Source organism: Schistocerca americana, chromosome 1, assembly GCF_021461395.2.
Source record: "Schistocerca americana isolate TAMUIC-IGC-003095 chromosome 1, iqSchAmer2.1, whole genome shotgun sequence".
Lineage (NCBI taxonomy): Eukaryota > Metazoa > Arthropoda > Insecta > Orthoptera > Acrididae > Schistocerca > Schistocerca americana.
This window is the reverse complement of record NC_060119.1, coordinates 890,631,767-890,657,005: the sequence shown is the minus strand read 5'-3', so window position 1 is coordinate 890,657,005 and position 25,239 is coordinate 890,631,767. Positions and strand designations below refer to the sequence as shown.

Below are 25,239 nucleotides of genomic sequence, written 5' to 3'. Positions count from 1 at the left end.
AAGATTTTTATGTACCCGGGTGACTCGTGAGGACGGGAAGGAGACGGCCTCACATCAGCAGCCACCTCTGAGCTGGTGATGAAGATCTGACAGCCAAAGACTGGCAAGCTGGAGTCCGTTGTTCGAGTCCGGGACACTGACCTTCCCCCGCCGCACCGCTCCGCTGGCCGACGCACAACAAAGACTCACATGGCCGTATAGAGAAGAGAAGCACTGGGACGCCACATCCAAGGTATCACCATCCGATTCACGACTTTATTCTCAATAATTAAATGGGCCATCTCACGATGCGCGTCTCCAGTGAACTGGACGAAACAGCGACACGAGATACACACTGCCAGGCGTAATCAGACGCCACCGCTCACGTAGCAGAAGGCTTCACAAACGACACAGCTGCCGCTCTCGCAGCCAGAACAATCCAATAAGGAAACTATTGTACAAATCTTTCAATAAAAGTTATCTTATGTGAAAATGATGCTTCATTCTACCTCATACCCGAACCAAGGAAGAACCCACACTGCCCACATGTTGTTAAGAGAGAAAAAGTAATTTATTTAGTGTTTTTCACCCTGACTTAATGCTTTAGAATCAAATGCCCTTTGCAGTAATTCTCATCCTGACAATTGACTAGCATCAAAAGAGGTTACCCAGTTACAAATGAACAACGTAAGAGCATATGGACTATGAGACCAATTGTGTGATTGGATTGAAGAGTTCCTAGAAAATAGAACGCAGCATGTCATTATCAATGGAGAGAAGTCTTCTGAAGTAAGAGTGATTTCAGTTGTGCCGCAGGGGAGTGTAGTAGGACTGTTGCTATTCACAATATACACTCCTGGAAATTGAAATAAGAACACCGTGAATTCATTGTCCCAGGAAGGGGAAACTTTATTGACACATTCCTGGGGTCAGATACATCACATGATCACACTGACACAACCACAGGCACATAGACACAGGCAACAGAGCATGCACAATGTCGGCACTAGTACAGTGTATATCCACCTTTCGCAGCAATGCAGGCTGCTATTCTCCCATGGAGACGATCGTAGAGATGCTGGATGTAGTCCTGTGGAACGGCTTGCCATGCCATTTCCACCTGGCGCCTCAGTTGGACCAGCGTTCGTGCTGGACGTGCAGACCGCGTGAGACGACGCTTCATCCAGTCCCAAACATGCTCAATGGGGGACAGATCCGGAGATCTTGCTGGCCAGGGTAGTTGACTTACACCTTCTAGAGCACGTTGGGTGGCACGGGATACATGCAGACGTGCATTGTCCTGTTGGAACAGCAAGTTCCCTTGCCGGTCTAGGAATGGTAGAACGATGGGTTCGATGTACCGTGCACTATTCAGTGTCCCCTCGACGATCACCAGTGGTGTACGGCCAGTGTAGGAGATCGCTCCCCACACCATGATGCCGGGTGTTGGCCCTGTGTGCCTCGGTCGTATGCAGTCCTGATTGTGGCGCTCACCTGCACGGCGCCAAACACGCATACGACCATCATTGGCACCAAGGCAGAAGCGACTCTCATCGCTGAAGACGACACGTCTCCATTCGTCCCTCCATTCACGCCTGTCGCGACACCACTGGAGGCGGGCTGCACGATGTTGGGGCGTGAGCGGAAGACGGCCTAACGGTGTGCGGGACCGTAGCCCAGCTTCATGGAGACGGTTGCGAATGCTCCTCGCCGATACCCCAGGAGCAACAGTGTCCCTAATTTGCTGGGAAGTGGCGGTGCGGTCCCCTACGGCACTGCGTAGGATCCTACGGTCTTGGCGTGCATCCGTGCGTCGCTGCGGTCCGGTCCCAGGTCGACGGGCACGTGCACCTTCCGCCGACCACTGGCGACAACATCGATGTACTGTGGAGACCTCACGCCCCACGTGTTGAGCAATTCGGCGGTACGTCCACCCGGCCTCCCGCATGCCCACTATACGCCCTCGCTCAAAGTCCGTCAACTGCACATACGGTTCACGTCCACGCTGTCGCGGCATACTACCAGTGTTAAAGACTGCGATGGAGCTCCGTATGCCACGGCAAACTGGCTGACACTGACGGCGGCGGTGCACAAATGCTGCGCAGCTAGCGCCATTCGACGGCCAACACCGCGGTTCCTGGTGTGTCCGCTGTGCCGTGCGTGTGATCATTGCTTGTACAGCCCTCTCGCAGTGTCCGGAGCAAGTATGGTGGGTCTGACACACCGGTGTCAATGTGTTCTTTTTTCAATTTCCAGGAGTGTACATAAATGACCTTGTGGGTGACATCGGAAGTTCACTGAGGCTTTTTGCGGATGATGCTGTGGTATATCGAGAGGTTGTAACAATGGAAAATTGTACTGAAATCCTGGAGGATCTGCAACCAAATGACGCATGGTGCAGGGAATAGCAATTGAATCTCAATGTAGACAAGTGTAATGTGCTGTGAATACATAGAAAGAAAGATCCTTTGTCATTTAGCTACAATATGGTAGGTAAGCAACTGGAAGCAGCTAATTCCATAAATTATCTGGGAGTAGGCATTAGGAGTGATCTAAAATGGAATGACTATATAAAATTAATCGTCGGTATAGTAGATGACAGACTGAGATTCATTGGAACAATCCAAAGGAAATGCAGTCCGGAAACAAAGGAAGTAGGTTACAGTACACTTGTTCGCCCATTGCTTGAATATTCCTCAGCAGTGTGGAATCCGTACCAGATATGGTTGATAGAAAATATAGAGAAGATCCAACGGAGAGCAGCGCGCTTCGTTGCAGGATCATTTAGTAATCGTGAAAGCGTTACGGAAATGATAGATAAACTCCAGTGGAAGACTTTGCAGGAGAGATGCTCAGTAGCTCGATACGGGCTTTTGTTGAAGTTTCGAGAACATACCTTCACCGAGGAGTCAAGCAGTACATTGCTCCCTCCTACGTATATCTCGCGAAGAGACCATTAGGATTAGAGCCCACACAGAGGCATACCGACAATCTTTCTTTCCACAAACAATACGAGACTGAAATAGAAGGGAGAACTGATAGTGGTACTCAAAGTACCCTCCGCCACACACCGTCAGGTAGCTTGCGGAGTATGGATGTAGATGTAGATGGGGGTAGATAGAGGGAGGAGCAGGGGGGCGATGATAGGTTTCCCATTTTTACTAGAACCATCCGTTTACGTGTCGCACTGCAAGCACCAAAGTGGTCACGGCACATTAGATCTGCATGTTAGAGTAGATCAGATTATCTTTGACAACGAAGATGCCACATTTATTTACACTGACCTGTTCTCCAGGCTGACCAATACAGCCATCCCCACAAGCGGATTTAATATATTATATGCTGGGATTCGATCAGCTCTCTTCTCAACCTCCAAGCTCTTTATCCCGTCCACTCTCTGGTCACCAGATTCAGGACTGCCACCACATGCTCCACTTGGGAAGGGGGGGGGCATCACTGTGGCGTTCCTCTGGACCCCACTGCATGTTAGTATACGTGGTAAAGAGGCAGTCGATATAGCGGCCAAGGCTGCAGTCTCTCTTCCTCGGCCCGCTGTTCGTATGGTTCCCTTTGCCGATCTATAGAGCGTTTTATGTCGTCGTGTTGCGCTTTTATGGCACACACGTTTGTCTGCTCTTCCCGATAATAAATTACGGGACATAAAACCTCTTCCCTGTGCTTGGACCTCTTCCTTCCGGCCTCGTCGTTGGGAGGAGGTAATTTTAAGTAGACTCCGGATTGGGCACTGTCTTTTTAGCCATCGACATCTTTTAGGTGGTGATCCTCCCCCGCTTTGTCCTCATTGCGATCAACCGTGGACGGTGAGCCACCTTTTACTTCAGTGCCCCTATTTTAATCCTCTACGAGCCAGTTTACAGCTGTCGCCTGATATATCTTCCCTTTTAGCAGATCACACCCGCTCAGGCGATCGCGTCCTTGAATTTACCAGTGCCAGTGAGATGACATAGGTCATTTGAAGCTCTATCCGGGAAAACAACCCCCCTTCAATAGCAGTTTTCTAAGATTCCATTCCGTTTTCAGTTTCCCTCTTTCTTGAGTTCGGCTCCCATTGCTGCTGATTTAAATTTCTGTTTTTTACCCTTCACTAAGCCACAGAACGGGCGCTTATGACCGTAGCAGTTTTGTGCCCTAAAACCATAAAAAGAAACGAGACAATTAGTAGCTACGAAACTATTGGTGAAGTACTTTGGTACTCTAGAAGATGCACCTACAGAAGGAGAGTAACAGTTGAGTAACAGTTGAGAGAAGAGGATGCTGTACCAGTAGAGGTTACTACACACCTAATAGATAAAAAGGCATCAGATGAAGAAAAATGATAGTGCCTTGGCAGCGAGGGATGAAGCAATGTCACCATTGGTTGATTTCCAGGGAATTAGCTGTTCGTCTTATTAGCAATCGCCTCCAAGAAAACGAACGAAGTTTCCAGAAGGATACCTGACAGCTGCGTACAAAATACGGACGGAAACATCAAGGGAAAAAGGTGGAAACGTTGAGCCTTCCCGTTTGTATTGTCCTGGAGTAGCAACTGATATGAGACCGCACCTGAAAATTACAACAGTTTTGGCACAGAAAAGGATAATAAAGAGCAGGACTGTGTTATAAAACTCTGAAAACAGTCTAAAACAACGTCATTCGTCAAACTCGAAAACTCTGAAGAATATGAAAGATCATGAATTGCGTGATCATTTTTTATCAAATACATAGCGAAACGCAATAATGTGAGTACATGTCTGCACACTAACACTTTGGGCACTGAGCCACACAATTCACTGTAGTTCAAAATTTCCAGCTAGTGGATAAAGAAATTTAAATGGAAGAATAAGATTGCCTGTCGCAAAGTATCGCACAAAGTTAGCAGCGGTTAATAGAAGGGAATGGCGATACTCAACAAAGAGCTTATCAGTTCATGAGGGAAACCAGGTTTCTCTTTGAGAAAAAACGTTTCTCGCCCGACCAAGTAATTAATGCCAATCAATCAAGATTTGATAAAGAGTTACGACCTGGACGGACTCTCGCATTGAAGGGAAGCGAGGATGTCTTTTCAGCGGCTGCATACATAGCGACAACGACAGACAGTTATAGAATAATGCTTTGGATTGTGATGGATGCTACCCCATTTTTATGTTCTTGAATCGTACACCACTGGTCATTTTCTGGAAAATATGGATATAAATCTACTGAACATCAAGCTTTAGCAAGCAAATATAACGATTAGGATTTTAAAAGGTTTCCTACAAGTAATGTTCGCAGATATACAAGAAAAAACTGAAGCCTTTCTTTCGGTTGACTCCTGGTCAGCCGACAGAGACAACGAACTATGCAACTCTAAAGTTCTGAAGGCGTTGAACAAATCAAGAAACTGATCGCAGCAAATCGCACAGGCATTGTTCAACCCGCCGAAGTCTTCTTCGTCCGTCCACAGAAAAATTTTGTGAAATTTATCACGGACACAAATATGGTATCTTCTGACAACGACAATAACTTATAGCATAGAGACGACTTCTGACGCCTTCAGTCGTTTGTGTATATCCAGTTTTCGGCGGTACCACCGTCCAAATTATTCAAGGTTGCATTTTTTTTAATGCGGCTACACGAAAAACGTCCCTGTTGTATGACAAATATCCTTGAATACAGCTTCGAAGAAAGATTAACGGAAGAGTGTTTCATTGAGAAGTGTGACCAACCTGCTTTCATCAAATGTGCACACTGCGAGAACTGTCTATGCGTTCACCATGCTGATATTGCTGACCTGCGTATTTTTTACCTGCAGTAATGTAATCAAGTAAGTAAACTCTGTTACAGAGTGTTACATGTCATATTATTGACTACTTGCCACAAATAATCCATTTTCGTAATAAATCATCCACACTTACATTATTGTCATCGTAGATTTGAGGGCTGGTATCTCCTGTTCTGATAGTTCACAGCAGTTACAATATTTACGATATATGCATTTTTGTTGCTCTGTTAACTGCGCTATGTATTAATATAATTTACGCTACAATATATTGTGTCCTTTCCTTGTGAGAACACCACACAGAGAATCAGTCGCGGGCATTTTTAGGGTTCCATGCCTCAATCGGTAAAAACGGAACCATTATAGAATTGCTTTGTTGTCTGTCTGTCTGTCTGTATGTCTTGCCCACTGTTAGGAAACCTTTTTCTCAGGAACATGTAGACGTATCAAGCTCAACTTTATGGCACATGTTACGGTCTGTGCTCCCACACCGGCGTAAAAATTTTAGGCTTCTAAGTCAATGCAATCAAAAGCCTCAGTCTATTGTGTCATACATTTTGATATTCGAAAACTCACACATCAAAGCCTGTACGATGCTTCCCGTTGACATAGGCTCATGAAATTTGGCAGGAGGCAAGGATTTCACAGTAAAAATAAAGAAAAAACCTAAAGACTGTTAATTTATAATTATAAAACAAAAAATTCTTTATCAGTCTATCCGTTCCTCCGTCCGTCTGTTATGAGTATTTTTGTCTGGAACACATTTGCGTATCAAGTTCATCTTTATATCACATAGTAAGGTCTATGGTCCATTGTCGAACGAAGAAATTTTAAGCTTCCAAGTCAATGCAGTAAAACCTTTCGGCCATTTATGTCACATATTTTGATACTCGAAAACTCACTCATCAAAGTCCTGTTGACCTGGAGTGATGAAATTTGGCAATAAGCAAATTTTCACATTGAAAATACAAGAAAAAATCTGAAAATTGTTAATTAGTCGTATCACACGAAACACATTTTTGTCATTTTTTATCCATCTTTTTGTTTGTTTGTCTCTTAAGACTCCAATTCTCTGGAACCAGATGGCGTATCAAGGTCAAAGTTATGTCACATATTAAGATATATGGTCCCTTGGTAGTATAAAAAATTTAAGCTTCTAAGTCAATGCAATTAAAATTCGGCCCTTTATGTCACATATTCTGATACTCGAAAACTCACACGTCAAAACCTATAGGGTGCTTCCCGTTGATATAGAAAAATAAAATTTGGCAAGAAGAGAGGTTCCACAATAAAAGTAAAGGAAAATGTCTGAAAATTGTTGATTTGTAACTACACAGCAAAAAAATCTTTTGCCAGTTTTATCCGTATGTCTCTTTCTCTGTCCATATGTCTAGACCCGTTTTCTCTGGAACATGTTGGCGTATCAAGTTCAAATTTATGTCACATACTTAAGTCTATGGTCCCTGGGAGGTGAAGAAATTTTAAGCTTCTAAGTCAATGCAATCAAAATATCCGGACATTTATGTCACATATTTTTACACTGGAAAACACAGTCATCAAAATTAATAAGATGTTCCTGGTTATTGTGCCGTGGTCGAATGGATTTCACATTTAAACCCAACGTTTTGTCACCGTCTGCGAAGGACAGTTTTCAAGGAGGATGATAGCTTCTTTGGGTGTCTGATTCGCACCCTGCCTCGCTAATCTCAATCGGACACTAAAAGAAGCTACGCTCCCCCTTGAAAACGTCCTCCGCAGGTGGGGAGGAAACCTTAGACTTAAATGTGAAATCCAATCGACCATGGCACAATATCGTGGAACACCTTATTAATTGTGACACTTCTGGGCGTGGAGTTTCAATGTTACTCATCAAAGCCTCAGTGATCTGGAATCATGAAATTTGGCAAGAAAAATTTTTCAAACTGCAAATAAAGGAAAAAATCCGAAAATTGTTAATTTGTAATTATAGAGCAAAAGAAGTTTGTCACTTTATCGATCTGTCTGTCTGTTCGCTTTTTAAGACTTCTTTTCGTCTGGAACCGGCTGGCATTCAACTTCAAATTGGATCTCATATTTTAAGGTATATGGTCCCTTTGCAGTGTCAAAAATTTAAGCTTCTAAGTCATCGCGCTGAAAAGATTCCGCTATTTATGTCACAAATCTTGAAACTCGCAAACTCACTTATCAATACATATAGCTTACTTCCCTTTGACCTAGAATTATGAAATTCGCCAGGAACGAGATTTTCACATTACAAGTAAAGGAAAAAGTTCTAAAATGATTACTTTGTAATTTGTAGTTTTTGGCTCAGACACTGGTAGTTCGGGCAATAAGTGGTGTAACTTCGCGAACCTTTTGTCGACCCCTGTTCACTAGGATGGGTACATTGCCCTTTCAATGTATGTATTCTTTACTGTCGATTCTTCTTAACAACATCAGCTTATCCCCAAGAGATAGAAACTTCCACTCAGTCACTCAGTTAATGCTAGGCAGAAATCCAATACGCATTTCGATCGCATTTCCTTAACTCTTGTGCAGAAAGGTGTGCAGTATACTGCTGCATCCATTTTCAATAAGCTACCACAAGAATTCAGAAATTTTATCAGTACTCCACGCGCTTTCAAATCGAAACTGAAGAGTTTCCTCATGGGTCACTTTTTCTATTGTGTTGAGGTGCTCCTTGAAAAGTTAAGCTGATTCCTATGTCATATTGGTAATTACGTTTACTTAAACATATGGGTTGATATTTTGTGGGTTCATAAACATTTCATTTTATCTGTTATTACTTTTATGTCGTAATTTCATGTACTGACGCGTTCCACGACCTTGGAGATCTGTTGCTCAATTTGGTCCTAAGGAGCTAGACGTGTAAATAAATAAATAAATAAAATCAAAAATATTTTGTGACTTTTTTATCCGTCTGTCTCTCTGTCCGTCTTCCGCCCGTCTTTTAAGACCCCTTTTCCTCTGGAACAGGTTGGCATATCAAGTTTAGATTTATGTCACATACTATAGTCCTCTGGCGAAGTAAAATTTTAAATTTCTAAGTCAGTGCAACCAAAAGATTCGGTCATTTATGTCACATATTTTGATACTCGCAGACTCACACATCAAAACATATAGGGTATACTTCCCGGTGACCTAGAACCATGAAAATATGCAAGAAGTAACGTTTCACACAACAAATAAAGTAAAAACTTTGAAACTTTTTAAGTTGCATTTATATGACACAAGAAATATCTTTTTACCGTTTGAATATATGTTGCATTAATCATCTGTGAAAAGCGTAATAGAAGAACATTACTACATGCAAACATAAAATGTAAGTTGCTGTCATGTTTTAGTAAACAAACAAAAATGTTTTATTAAATCTTCTCTCTACATATGTAAATTGAAGTCCCCTTCTCGCTTCTTTTTGTATGCCCGGGCTAACCTGAGGAACTACTGTAGAGATTTTGATACGGTCTTGGACTTCTCCGGCACTAATATCCTGCCAGTACCGATATCGATAACAGACAAAAATCACTGCGATTCTCGATTCCCAGGATGGATGAACTATATACAGGGTGTCCCATTTGTCTTGACCACCCTAAATAACTGTTTGTACAGATGCAAATTACAAAATGTTTCAAGCAAATGTTATTTAGCCTCAGGGGAACAACAATTTGCATGATTGCCTTCGTTGTAGCTTTGTTTTTTTTTACAAAGATGTGAACAGTGGTATGACTTTTTTAAATGGTAGCCTGTATTTTTTATTCGATAATTCATTTACTCTCCTAAAGACCTATTCAAAAATGTACTACGGTGTACCATTCACTGAAACACAACGTTATTAATTACATAACACAACGTGGACTTTGAGCTCGGGATCAAAAACTCGTCCACTTGCTGGAGTTGTCAGAAAACAATCGAAAACCAAGTAAAAACATAACACAAAATTGACTTTGGCTCAAAGGTGCTGAAAGTGGAGAACCTGGGCACCGATACTTTGGTGCACTCGTACATGAGTGCACCAGTATATCGGTGTCCGAAGTCACCACTTCGAGCAACTTGAAATGTTCTACTCCTGGGCAATGGTACAGGAGAGTCAAGGTCAATTTTGTGTTATGTTTTTACTTGGTTTTCATTTGTTTTCTGACAACTCCAGCAAGTGGACGAGTTTGTGATTCTGGGCTCAAAGTCAATGTTGTGTTATGTAATTAATAACGTTGCGTTTAAGTGAATGGTACACAGTGATACATTTTTGAATAGGTCTTTAGGAGAGGAAATGAATTACCGAAAGAAAAATACAGGGTGCCATTAAAAAAAGTCATAGCGCTGTTCACATCATTGTAAAAAAAAAAAAACAAAGCTACAACGAAGGCAATCATGCAAATTGATGTTCCCCTGAAGGCTAAAGCACATTTGCTTGAAACATTTTGTAATTATCATCTGGACAAACAGTTATGTTAAAAAACGCAGACTGAAATGTAAAATCTGGTGTACTATCTTTCTTAAAATTGGTCAAGTCTAAAATAAGTCTGGGTTCTTGAGGAGCCAAGGTGGAAATTCGCTTCAACCTCGATGTAAAACACGAATACCGGCCTCACTCATCTCTAAAAGGCAATCATTTACTTAAATCCCTTAGGGCCGCCTCGTTCGTCTTTGCCTATTACAAAAAATCCTTTCTATTGGATGCCGAGCTATGGTATGCTACATAGGTGTGTATGGTGTGCACAGTGGTTTATACGCCTCACACAGGCCCAATGTAGCCGTCACCTGATGTGAAGTGGCGGTTCACCTACCTCTACACAAAAGGCGGCTTTTTACTACGGTGAGAGGATTACCCGTATTGTGATGCTTGTGGCGTGCAAATATCTGTACGCTATATTTTAACAGAGTGCATTTTATACCGTGATGCCAGGGCAGAAGCCTAGACTGGTGGGGATCTGCCCTCTATTTTTAGCTGATGATAAGACGATTGTGACTCAGGTTTTAAAGTTCTGATATGTGTTCTGACTCTGGCGTAAGCTTTTAGGCTGGAGGTTGCGGGCTTTCAAATAGAAAAAATGAGGTATAGTGGTGGCCCTCAACTACGTACTCTCAGACTCAGAGATGAAATATTAAAAGTTTTGGCTGGTTTCGTTGTCTAGGGACTGGGATACGTAGTTGCCGCATTACAGGCCAAATGCTGCTGAGTGTACAGTATACAATATGAATATACAAATGAATCGAATGGTCGAAGGCTCCTACCACTCGGCAATTGCGAATTTTGATTGTTATATAGATATTTATAAATGAAAGATTGACAATTAAATAAAATCTGCAAGTACTATTTCAACGTCTTTAAATGATGGTTACGATAGCAGAAGCATATTTAAAAATGCCCTTTATTACTATAAAACACTTACTGGTGTCGATGGTGCAGCAATTAAATAAAATATAAGTAGAATAACAGGGAAACAATAGATTCCTACTTCGCGTAGTTAGTTATGAACAGCAACATAGCTCTCGAGATATTCACTTCTAAATGCATACTACGTCTTCACTGCAGAAGCCACGAAATTCTCACAAGTGCACAAGTAGGCACTACGAAATATTTCTATCTCCCACAACCATACGCAAACTGCTCCACTCTCCAACTCTTTCTCGCGACCATGCGTCAGTCGCGCCGTACTGTCCAGAACTCCCCGTGTCCTGTGCGACTGTCCCTCGCGCCGCACTGTTCAGAACTGCCCCCTCCCTCACTTCCATACAGTCTCTCCACGTGTTCTTTTTGGAAACGATCGCTGTGATTGGCTAGAGCGCCACTTTGACCTACCATAACTCATATAGTATTCAAGTTATACGCCTGTAACTTATACCAATTTAGGTTTACACTAATAGCATTCTAAAGACACATCGATAGAAAAAAACGGATGAACCGTTTAGATTTTGCAAAATCGTTGCTGGGTGTTACTTCCATAATTTATCTTCAGATACTAAACTTTAAACTAATAAAGATATTGAAAATCTGATTACACCATCAGAATCGTCGTGCAAATAATGGGAATGTACACGTTTCTTTTTGAGGTATCATCTGAGTACTAGTAATTTCTATACGAACTGTAAAATATCTGCGATTAAGGTTTGACAAAGTCCGCCATCCTTGGCACTCCCTGCCTGTCTGCTTCATCGACACAGTGTCGCCATGGGATTCCCAGCCACGCTGTGGCTGGACCACGCGCTGGGGCTACCCCTCTTGCCCGGCACCACGCGGTCGGCCTACCGAGCGGCCACGCCAACTCCGAACTTAGAATATTTTCAGGGAACCACAACTCGCCCGTTACCTCACAAGGTTTTAGTGTGTTGTAGGGTGACTGGTTTATTATTCTTTATTCTTGCGATCAGCCAGCCACGTCCATCTGTTTTATTGTTTAAACTTCTTCTGCCTCTTTCTTTCTTTTTAGCGAATGATTTAATATTGGCGTGATACTTCATTAGGTGCTTCTGTTCGGGTTGACATACAGTTTTACATATTTTGCTACTTTTAGTTTCCCTGCTGTTTTACACTCCTGTTTAGTGTATTTTACCGATGCTCGTCTCCAACTGTTTTCGCGCAGGCGCTGAAGATCTTGCTGTTGTGGGTCCATACCAAAATATACACCCATCCACATCCATCGTTGAATTTTGGAAATTAATTTTATAACACACAAGACTAGAAAAAATGCACCGTAAACTGCGGCTCTTAAGTGAATACCTTAAGAGCTATGAGCACTTGTTCAGTAGAAGGGGCATGTTTCACTATAGAGAAGATAAAAAGGTGTTCATAGCTCTGAAGGTATGCACTTTGGAGCTCATGTTTACAGAACATTTTGTCTTGCTTTGATCCTTAGCAATTCCTCCCAGAACATGGACAGGAAAGAATTTGCAGTAGGAGAAATTTTTTTCACAGTATTGAAGGTTAGTAAGTGTTCATAGTTCTTTAGATACGCAGATTAGAGACCATGTTTACTGAGACATTTTTCTTTCTAGTGTCTTGTACTTTGAACTTCATGTGCTTGCGCCATTAATTATGGTACACCCTGTATAAAAGAAAATTCGGTTCATCGTGTTCACGAATGAAATGTAATAGCTTTAGTCTTTAGACTATAATAACAACGATTAATACATACGTTAATGAGGCAAGGTGGCATTTTCTTATCAAAACACCTCAGCCTGTAGCTAATACACTACTGGCCATTAAAATTGCTACACCAAGAAGAAATGTAGATGATAAACGGGTATTCATTGGACAAATATATTATACTAGAACTGATGTGTCACTACATTTTCACGTAATTTGGGTGCATAGATCCTGAGAATTCAGTACCCAGAACAACCACCTCTGGCCGTTGTAACGGCCTTGACACGCCTGGGCATGAGTCAAACAGAGCTTGGATGGCGTGTACAGGTACAACTGCCCATGCAGCTTCAACACGATACCACAGTCCATCAAGAGTAGTGACGCGTATTGTGACGAGCCAGTTGCTCGGCCACCATTGACCAGTCGTTTTCAATTGGTAATAAATCTGGAGAATGTGCTGGCCAGGGCAGCAGTAGAACATTTTCTGTATCCAGAAAGGCCCGTACAGGACCTGCAACATGCGGTCGTGCATTATCCTGCTGAAATGTAGGGTTTCGCAGGGATCGAATGAAGGGTAGAACCACGGGTCCTAACACATTTGAAATGTAACGTCCACTGTTCAAAGTGCCGTTAATGCGAACAAGAGGTGACCGAGACGTGTAACCAATGGCACCCCATACCATCAGGTTAGGTGATACGCCTGTATGGCGAAGACGAATACACGCTTCCAATGTGCGTTCACCGCGATGTTGCCAAACACGGATGCGACCATCATGATGCAGTAAACAGAACCTGCATTCATCCGAAAAAATGACGTTTTGCCATTCGTGCACCCAGGTTCGTCGTTGAGTACACCATCGCAGGTGCTCCTGTGTGTGATGCAGCGTCAAGGGTAACCGCAGCCACGGTCTCCGAGCTGATAGTCCATGCTGCTGCAAACGTCGTCGAACTGTTCGTGCAGATGGTTGTTGTCTTGCAAACGTCCCCATCTGTTGACTCAGGGATCGAGACGTGGCTGCACGATCCGTTACAGCCATGAGGATAAGATGCCTGTCATCTCGACTGCTAGTGATGCGAGGCCGTTGGGATCCAGCACGGCATTCCGTATTACCCTGCTGTACCCACCGATTCCATATTCTGCTAACAGTCATTGGATCTCGACCAACGCGAGAATCAGTGTCGCGATACGATAAACCGCAATCGATATAGGCTACAATCCGACCTTTATCAAAGTCGGAAACGTGATGGTACGTATTTCTCCTCCTTACACGAGGCATCACAACAACGTTTCACCAGGCAACGCCGGTCAACTGCTGTATATGTATGAGAAATCGGTTGGAAACTTTCCTCATGTCAGCACGTTGTAAGTGTCGCCACCGGCGCCAACCTTGTGTGAATGCTCGGAAAAGCTAATTATTTGCACATCACAGCATCTTCTTCTTGTCGGTTAAATTTCGCGTCCGTAGCACGTCATCTCCGTGGTGTAGCAATTTTAATGGCCAGTAGTGTATTTGGGTCAACTAAAATGGTGGACGTAGGGTCTAGTTTATGACATCATGACGACTCCCATTATTATAACTCGTAGAAAAAGGATACCAACAGCCGTAATTCTTCCCTAAAATTTTATTATTTAAGCAAACTGTTTCTACGCTCTATTAGCGTGATCATCAGGCCCCTATGCGAAAACCGATTGGAGATATCCAAACTCTGGCACACATAGGACAGGGACGATATATATTGAACAGGTACCTTGGAATTCCATTTATTCAACGTGTACACTCCACACCCACGACAACTTGTACGTCCATGGGTACATCCCAGTGTGAGTCATATCAACGCTTCAGAGATTGTCACCCAGGCACCAGGCACCAGGCAGCGAACAGTAAACATAATCTACAACCAACTAACAAGGAGACGTGGACAAAATCAGATCATTGGTAGCATTCCCTAAAAAATTAATTAACAGGGTTTCACTGTGTATATTAAGTATACTTGCAGCATAGAACGCCTTTTCGCAGTTAGAATATGCATTTATATCGATATAAAAAGAGCTGTGTAATTGATCATTTACTGAATTGTTATTTTTTACTGCGATACCCTAACTCTGGCTATGCTTTGCAACCACATATGGAAAAGGCAATTCGTTGGTCGGCATTCTGCCATTATTTTCGATCTGACATCGTTACGCTACACCACGCAGCCAATATGCGTGAATAGTGCATGTCTATTCAATTGCTCTTTACATAACATTACACTTAACATATTTGAGATTCTTGTCCATACAGTTCAGTTGTAAACAAGCAATATCTCAGTAATTACAGCACCTGATATATAAATTTGTGTTATGTATGTATACACACTAAAAACGACTATGTACCACGAAGGAATTATGCAAACTGATCACGAATTGATATTCATACAGCTATTGACGGAAAATACTAAACTGCAAACTGTGCCGGCCAATGGATGAATTTGTGACGCTGCATCGCCTTTACGGTATACGCAGATCTCAGCATTTGAGAGAGGACGCGTAGTTGGGCTCAGAGAAGCCGGTTGGAGTAGTCAGCGAATCGCTCGACATTTTAATAGGATGCGGTTGACGTAGAGAAACGGCAGAACGTGATGGTCGAGTAATCGTCAGAGAAGCACCCAGAGTCACGAATTCATCATTATCATCGATCTGACATCCAAATGGTGCTTCAGTCACCACAAATACCATTCATAGGTGGCTCACAGAAAAGGAGCTGAGAATACAGCGCCCTTCCGCCGACTACCGTTGACCTCTCTAAACCAGCAACCCAGTCTGTAATGGTTTCGGGCACATTCGACCTGGAACCTCACTTACTGGAGCAGAATTGTCTTCAGTGATGTGTCGCGCTTCACACTGAGTCCCGATGACGAAGGAAGATGTGTCTGGAGATGCTCCAGCCAGTAGGGATACCAACCTTAATGTCGCCTGCCATACGACCCAACATCCAGGAGTGATGGTCTCAAGTGCTATTTAATTTCATAGCAGGACCCCTTTGGTTGTCATCTGCGGTACCCTTCCAGCAAAGCGGTACGTTGACGATATTCTAGCTCTGAGCACTATGCGACTTACTTCTGAGGTCATCAGTCGCCTAGAACTTAGAACTAATTAAACCTAACTAACCTAAGGACACCACACACATCCATGCCCGAGGCAGGATTCGAGCCTGCGACCGTAGCGGTCGCTCGGCTCCAGACTGTAGCGCCTAGAACCGCACGGCCACTCCGGCCGGCCGACGATATTCTACGCCCCATTTTATAGCCCTTCATGGCAAGCCATTCTAGGCTTGTATTTCGGCAAGATAATTCCTGACCGTACACGACGAGAATTTCTACTGCTTGTCTTCGTGCTTGCCAAGCCATACCTTTGCCAGCAAGGTCGCCGGATCTCTTCCAAGCAGAAAACCTTTGGAACATTATGGGCAGGGTCCTCCAAACAGCGAATTTGCCGGTATAACTCGTCAGTTGAACAGAACTTGGCATGATATCACTCAGGAGGGCATCCAGAAACTCTATGAATCGATGCCCTGCCGAATAACTGCTTGCTTAAGGGTCAGAGGTAGACCAACGATTTATTGACTTGCTAAATTTGTGAAACTCTTTATCTTGTGTAGATCATCAAATTTTTCTGGAATTATGATCTTTTGTTGTCTGTACATGTCTATTACGTCTAGCGACTTCCATCCCATTCGGAAAATTCCTGGCGGTGGTTTTCTATGAGAGTGTAAATATGCAGTCGTAAGAATAAAAGTACAAAATGTTAATAAAGTCTGTTTTACTTAAAAAGCTTTAAGAGTTTTCACGTGAAACATTCGGAGACAATATTTTTCATCTCGCACTTTTCTTTCGATACCGATTAAGTATAGTTAGAAAGATTCGATTCTAAAAGTACTCGATATCGAAACAAAAATACTGAATACTTACTTGTATCGGAACATCACTAGGCGGGGTTTCTGGGGCGGAGTCTTTGATTTAAAGTCAGAAGCTACTGACCTTTTTTAATCAAAGAGGCTTCTTTTCCCTTATGGAAAGCTTACAAAGCATTCGCAAGTGCATTCCCATGCATGGGCAGTGAATACTCCTTATGCTCTTTCCTATTTTTCTCGACCTCTCTGTAGGCTCAAATGGTTCAAAGGGCTCTGAGCACTATGGGACTTAACATCTGTGGTCATCAGTCCCCTAGAACTCAGAACTACTTAAACCTAACTAACCTAAGGACATCACACACATCCATGCCCGAGGCAGGATTCGAACCTGCGACCGTAGCAGTCACGCGGTTCCGGACTGAGCGCCTAGAATCGCTAGACCACCGCGGCCGGCACCTCTCTGTAGATAATGACCTTAGAGCAGAGCGTGGAGCGTGGAGCCATTACATTGCTGAAGTTGGTGTTGGATAAAAGTGACGGACTAGCCTGATACCAACAAATTGCAATTTTTTTTCTGTGCAAATCTGGGAGTGTTGTATTTGTATGACTCTTTCACTACTGACTGTGAACTTCCCTGTTTGGCGCTAGTGGTGGTTACCGGCGGGAGTTGTCAGTAGCCAGTTGGAGGTAATGTATCGATCTGTTAGCGGCGCACATATTCCAATCCAATGGTATGGCCTCGGAGTCTTTTCTGAAAGTAGTTTGATTGCTACAGAGTTTTTGATTATTGGCAATGAGAAACTTTACCCTATCTCCTGTGTCAAAGAGTGGCTGGCAACCCTTAGTTTGAATGATTGGTAGTGTAAGAGCAGAGAGTTAAGGCGACTGCGCTAATAAACGTTTCCGATTAAATCTGTAATTCGAGCAATTTGTCCAGCGCTCCACACATCGTCAGTAGTACATGGAGCCTGGATCTGCCGCTAACAAGGGAACCGTGTGGCTACTCGTCATCACAGTGTTCGTCCAAATTCGCGGTGTATCCAGGGGTTGGCCAGAATAAAAAGTGATGGAAGTGGGAGCTCCAGAAGGCCAAGCGTTTCGAAAAAAATTAGCATTTCTGGCGTGGGACAGGTCAGGCATGAGGCATTTATGTTAGATTAGTTTCCAGGCAGCGTTTGGTGCAGGTGAAAGAGTGCGTAATGTAATGCGAAGGTCGTGGGTCCGAGACCCTTTCCGAAAATATTTTTTGTCTTAAACCGAGATTATGCTCAATATTTCATATGATGGAATCCCAAATGCAGGGAAACAAATTTCTTCTTTTAACTGACACATGAGGAGGACAAACAAATCCACGATTGTACGACGAGATTTTTCAAGGTGAAGAAGGGTTGCCGTCACGCAGTATTATGGTGATTCCCTTCCAAATGCACACCGCTTGTGCAACCCTGCGATGTCTGTTTTTATCGTTAGCTAAAGAATTTGATCAAAAATCTTCAAAACTGATTTTATCTCTTCGAGAGAGAAAAAGAAATCACATCCCGATAAAATCGCATCAACATACATTCCATTGTACATCAGAAGCTATCCATACCAATATTTGGCAAACTGAATGTTATGCATAGTTTACTGCAAAACTGTGCGATGGGAGAGAACCAAAGAAACTTTAAAATAACCACGCAACTGTAAAAGTTCGACAATGTGTGCAAGATAACGAAAAAACTACTGCTTCCCCTGGTTCCACGATGAATATTACCCCAACACTTATAAATGATTAACTTCAAAACATTAAAGGTATGTGATGATGCATAGAGTGATTCTGATGCCTCTACCTCTGGGCTTTATGCAACCCGCAATGCCTTTAAGAAACCACGCTCTAGATTTTCACATTTCCTCACTTGATACGTGCAAACTATTAGGCCTACAGAAAAACTGAACCGGATGTTTTCGTAGCAAATGTAGTACAGTTAAATTTTGTACTGGGATACGTTTTTGCTGGAGGCATTTGAAGGTTACTTTTGTTCTTGAATAATTCTAAAACTAAGGCCTTTTAGCGAAAATGCATCACAGTGGGAAATATAACTACATCCAATTTCCTACGAAAAGGTCCTGCTCATTTTTTTCTGTACGACCAATAGATTTCATCTAGCGAACGAGAGAATATGGAAGTCTCGAATGTGGTATTTGAAGATATTGCTGGTTTCATAAGAGGCAGTGGTAGGGGCAGCTGAATCAACCTTAAGTGAAGTTCTCCTGTAGGGCTTACAGTCCCATCGTCGAAACTTATTTGGAATCCGAAATTTTCCTTGCCTTTTCTTTTCATGCACTTTATCAAAAAATTAATACATACAATATACTGAACATTGTGCCGATTTCGTTGCAGCGTAACTAACATAAAAATTGAAAATAAAAAGAAGGTTCCGCATAGGAATTCGAGCCCATGATCTTCGGATTACCATTCTGTATCCTTCGCGCCAAACGCTGCCTGGTACCTATTTTAACGCAAATGCCTCATGCACCACTCGACCTGCACCAAAAATACTATTTTCTTCTAAATGGTTGGCCATCTGGTCTCATTTCTGCCACCTTCATTTCTGACCGAGCCCTATATACACCACAAATTTGAACGAAATCTTTGAAATTAATTATCGCAAGGGACGTTCATTAAAACGTAACTGGTATCGATCGTCACATGATCATCTTAAGACCTCCAGCTGTAATATAATTCAGGATATAAATTCAAGAGATACATAAAAAGAATTCAAAATTTGCTAGTGTACTACGATCTACAGGTACTTACTATAGATCGATACATTCATTAACGGATACAGCTTTTTATATCGTAGGACTGCATGTCTACTAAGCTTCATTTATCGATGTTTGTTGCTGTTCCAATAGAAACCGCCCAAGATCAGCGACTACCATATCCATGGTAACCAACTACAGAAGGTCGTCTAGTGGGCGTCACCCATAAGCATCGATATTCACAGCCATCTCTTTGGAAATCGCCGTGCTGCTACATCTTTGGAATTGCATCCAGCGTCTCCATAGAAACCGACAACAATTATTTTTCCAACATGCCCCTAAAGGGCAACGTATACCCGACGAATGTAATGTTTATTTCTTTCCTTTTTGAAGTTGTTATTGTACTTATTTGACACTAGCTGTGTAAACAAGCTGTTTCTTCATTATTATAATAGTATTCTACGTAATTTCGACGTTCTATTTACTAATAAGTACGTCTTCTTGTACATAATTCTTTCGACTCCTCCCTGATTGGACAACGCTGACATCGTTCTGTCAGCTGTACGCGGAGCCTCCAGAATTTAAGAAATAATTGTACTGCTCTCTCCAGCAGTTGACTATAGCCATTCAGCGGTTCCTGCTACATGCACAGACAATGTCTCTCAGATGTGGGTATATCTATGTTTCGTAATTATGCCGCTAATTTATATCCTGTGTTACATTAGAGTTGAAGGTATAAAGACGATCATGTGATGATCGAAACAGAGCACCTTTTAATAAACGTCCCTTGTGATCTAGACTGTTTTATAATTATATGCAAATATTACACTGTTATCGCTGACTTCCTCCAGCAATGTTTTAAAAAATAATTGGACGAAATCGTTGAGAAGGCGAGCAGGCATGGTTCCCTTGTGTGATTTCGCGCGCGCTGCGGAATCATAGAGGCACGGGCGAAATGAACTTTTCGGAGTGTTCTTTAGACGTGGAATGTGGCAGATATTGTGGTTTGATTCTATTTTAACTCGTGGGTAGGTTATGGACAAAATAAGAATACCATATTTTCTCAACTAGGATTGAAATAAACTTTCTCCATTTAAGAATCTGATATTTGAAATCCATGCCACTTACAATCTTAGACTTTTTAAAGTTGCTAAGTAGACATCAAAAATACTTGATCAACCCCTGGTGTGCATAATAGGTTTCTTTATTTCGTACTTCGATTGTTAGCTTGGGATGTCGCAGATACTGTGCGTGTGTCGCTTGAATAGCTCTGTTCTGGGCAGTAGGGAGCTGAGCGCAGACCGAGGGATTATATCCGCAGTATAGACATCCACTGGGAATGAGTCGGCGAAGCAATACTACATCACTGCCGTTTAATGATGGCTGAATCCTGGGCGGGGAAGTATCGGTCTATAGAAGTCCGAGTCCGAAGGTAAGCGGATGATGTCCGACGTAAAGCAATTGATCTGACGTGTATAATGCAAAGCAGAACTCCGGGCCCCCGTTTTGGTTGCATTCGCTCGATACACATCGAGCCAGCTGGCTTTGCACTGGCCAGAACAATGTAATTGCTTACGAGGGGAGCAGGATGCAAACTCAAAGCGCGTGTACTGATAATTACGTTGTCTGTAAGCTAACTGCAATCGCACTGGACTAGACGCTTGTGTGTACGATCTGTGTAGGTGTTTCAGATTAGTGGCTCCATGCTGCAGGTGTCTCTGATGCTTGTGCAGTATGACGCAGTCTTTGAATTCTTACGGCTCACAAAGATTTGAACAGAATAGAGAGAATGAAATGACGGAACGTACAACTTCACGATTTTGTCTGCGGGATTTTTATTGATACTCACTGCCGGCCGAAGTGGCCGTGCGGTTAAAGGCGCTGCAGCCTGGAACCGCGGGATCGCTACGGTCACAGGTTCGAATCCTGCCTCGGGCATGGATGTTTGTGGTGTCATTAGGTTAGTTAGGTTTAACTAGTTCGAAGTTCTAGGGGACTAATGACCTCAGCAGTTGAGTCCCATAGTGCTCAGAACCATTTGAACCATTTGAACCATTGATACTCACTATTAAACAATAAAAAAGTTGCATACGCTAACTTCGCTGCCTCATATAGTAACTAGTATCCATAACATCTATATACACTCCTGGAAATTGAAATAAGAACACCGTGAATTCACTGTCCCAGGAAGGGGAAACTTTATTGACACATTCCTGGGGTCAGATACATCACATGATCACACTGACAGAACCACAGGCACATAGACACAGGCAACAGAGCATGCACAATGTCGGCACTAGTACAGTGTATATCCACCTTTCGCAGCAATGCAGGCTGCTATTCTCCCATGGAGACGATCGTAGAGATGCTGGATGTAGTCCTGTGGAACGGCTTGCCATGCCATTTCCACCTGGCGCCTCAGTTGGACCAGCGTTCGTGCTGGACGTGCAGACCGCGTGAGACGACGCTTCATCCAGTCCCAAACATGCTCAATGGGGGACAGATCCGGAGATCTTGCTGGCCAGGGTAGTTGACTTACACCTTCTAGAGAACGTTGGGTGGCACGGGATACATGCGGACGTGCATTGTGCTGTTGGAATAGCAAGATCCCTTGCCGGTCTAGGAATGGTAGAACGATGGGTTCGATGACGGTTTGGATGTACCGTGCACTATTCAGTGTCCCCTCGACGATCATCAGTGGTGTACGGCCAGTGTAGGAGATCGCTCCCCACACCATGATGCCGGGTGTTGGCCCTGTGTGCCTCGGTCGTATGCAGTCCTGATTGTGGCGCTCACCTGCACGGCGCCAAACACGCATACGACCACCATTGGCACCAAGGCAGAAGCGACTCTCATCGCTGAAGACGACACGTCTCCATTCGTCCCTCCATTCACGCCTGTCGCGACACCACTGGAGGCGGGCTGCACGATGTTGGGACGTGAACGGAAGACGGCCTAACGGTGTGCGGGACCGTAGCCCAGCTTCATGGAGACGGTTGCGAATGGTCCTCGCCGATACCCCAGGAGCAACAGTGTCCCTAATTTGCTGGGAAGTGGCGGTGCGGTCCCCTACGGCACTGCGTAGGATCCTACGGTCTTGGCGTGCATCCGTGCGTCGCTGCGGTCCGGTCCCAGGTCGACGGGCACGTGCACCTTCCGCCGACCACTGGCGACAACATCGATGTACTGTGGAGACCTCACGCCCCACGTGTTGAGCAATTCGGCGGTACGTCCACCCGGCCTCCCGCATGCCCACTATACGCCCTCGCTCAAAGTCCGTCAACTGCACATACGGTTCACGTCCACGCTGTCGCGGCATGCTACCAGTGTTAAAGACTGCGATGGGGCTCCGTATGCCACGGCAAACTGGCTGACACTGACGGCGGCGGTGCACAAATGCTGCGCAGCTAGCGCCATTCGACGGCCAACACCGCGGTTCCTGGTGTGTCCGCTGTGCCGTGCGTGTGATCATTGCTTGTACAGCCCTCTCGCAGTGTCCGGAGCAAGTATGGTGGGTCTGACACACCGGTGTCAATGTGTTCTTTTTTTCATTTCCAGGAGTGTAGATATGTTCAGTGGCGTTACTACTTGTCTACATATGCTGAACTGAGATCGTTCTGTCGAGCTTTAACTGTCAGCTAACGGTTCCCACAAGGGCCAAAGAGAACTTTAATACCATTTGGTAGTAACTTTAACGCAATTTTGAGATTGGACACGTTGAATGTTTCTTACAGACAGTTGATTTCTACACCTTGCTTCAATATTTCTCATACTTCTGTTGCTTTTGTCGATCTACATACATAATAACTTCATCTGCAGTTATCACATAGCAGAACAGTTTTTAGTATTCTACTGCCTTACAGTTCTTCAGTATTTATGTTATTGTTCAACGAAAGTACGCCATGTTATTTCTGTTTTTCCGTTACTGTAATCTTTGACTAGACCAAAGAACATTTATAACCTCAAATGTAAACTGAAGGTGGAGGGGGAAAGAAAAAAAAGGAAAGGGACTGTTGTCAGTTGCATAGCGACTTTACGCGGAATTAGGGATGGCGACTCAAAATGTGTGCCCGACTGTGATTCAAACACTGGATCTCCTGCCTACTAAGCAGTTGCGTTAATCATAGCACCAACCGGACACAGTATTCATCGTAATTGCGCGTACTTTCTCGGCACACCTCTCGGACGACCCACACTCCCACCTAGTGCCACCTTTGCGCAGTCGTTGTCCATGTTCTCGATGTTCGCTACTTGAGATTCTCGCAGGTCAGACATTATTGCGCATCCGCACTGGGGAAGGTGCTTTCGTTGCCCATAGAGGAAAGTCCCAAAGAAGAGACACCGCGCATACATGTAGTTTGTAATGTTTCAGGTATTCATACTTTTTATATGCTTCAAATTGATCTAGTTGACGATCGCGTGGTAGTTATACTTTGACAGTTATGCGTCAGCTACTAAGTGTGGAGTTATCACTAGGTGTGTACTACCATAATTGTTCCAAGGCACAGCGCACTTATATGGCCTCTGTTAAGGCAGACTGTTATCACAATTATACGAGGGTTATTCGGAAAGTAAGGAACGATCGGTCGCGAAATGGAAACCACAGTGAAAATGCGATGAAGTCTTGCACAGGTGTGTTGGGAAGTGTCTCTAGTATGCCCGTCGATCGCGTTATGTCGTTCGTTTCAGTTCTCAGCACACAGGGAGCACATAAAGATATCTAGAACAATAGTATCTTCCGCCAAATACGAGGGCTGGGGAGAAATTTCGCCTGAAGCTATACAGCCAGCATTAAATAACTGTCATGCGTTTTCTTCTTCAGCCGCATTCTGCAGGGGCAATGAAGATGCTCCTGCATCGTTTTCAATTTTTTCAATTGGAAATTTATGATTATCCACAATATAGTCCGTAATTTTCTCCCTCTGAGTTTCATCTCTGCTAACATGAACCACTGGCTATGAAGACAACATTCTGACACAGACAACGAGCTATAGGCCAGCTTAGGGAATTGGCGGAAAGCACTGGCGGCTACGTTCTATAAGGAGGGTATTGGAAAGTTGGTACAATGCTACAACAAACGTCTATGGAGATAAGTAGCTGGAAGTTGTAGCTAAAGCAAATAAAACAGTTTTGATTTTCGCTGTGGTTGACATTTCGTTCCTTACTTTCCGAATACCTCTCGTATATGTTCTGTATTTGGGTGGCTCATAAGTGACGAAAATGTATGTTTGATCCATTGATGTACACTATGTCAGTACTATGGTTTTTAAAATGGCGTTTTTTAATTTCTCCATTTTCTATTATGCTTTTGTATATTCTATATTCGCCATTTTTTTACCTTACAATTTTCTCCTGTGAAGGTGACTGTAATAATCGAAACCGGTAGAGAATAAACGTTCAATAAGAATGAAACTGCTTATCGGCACAATGTTTATAGCTCATAAAAAGCTCCAAAGAGTTCGCAGTGTTTAATGTTCGGAAGGCGTTCTCGAGCAGTCATTCAAAAGCTTTTTAGGGGCACTAGATGTCACAATCACCTTTTTCAAAGATATTAATAATAGTATTTTCACATCGTAGATATTTGCTATGCTCTAGAGTTGCATGCTATTGCTGGATGATGCCAAAGTAAGTAGAAAAGCGAATTTGTTTAAAATAAGTATCTGTAAGAGGAAAATGACGACTTTTAGAATCTTGAGTTTCAGATTCTTGTAAGATTCTACCCCCCTATTCATCGTATTCTTAATGGACATTAAGGTCGCAAGTTTAATTAAGGCAGCTCTTAT

General features: G+C 43.3%; 1 protein-coding gene across 1 annotated transcript in view; it reads right to left on the bottom strand.

Annotated features, from left to right (window-relative positions):
• LOC124594941 overlaps positions 1 to 25,239 on the bottom strand; it is a 223,996-nt gene that overhangs the window by 110,921 nt on the left and 87,836 nt on the right. The window lies entirely within an intron of this gene.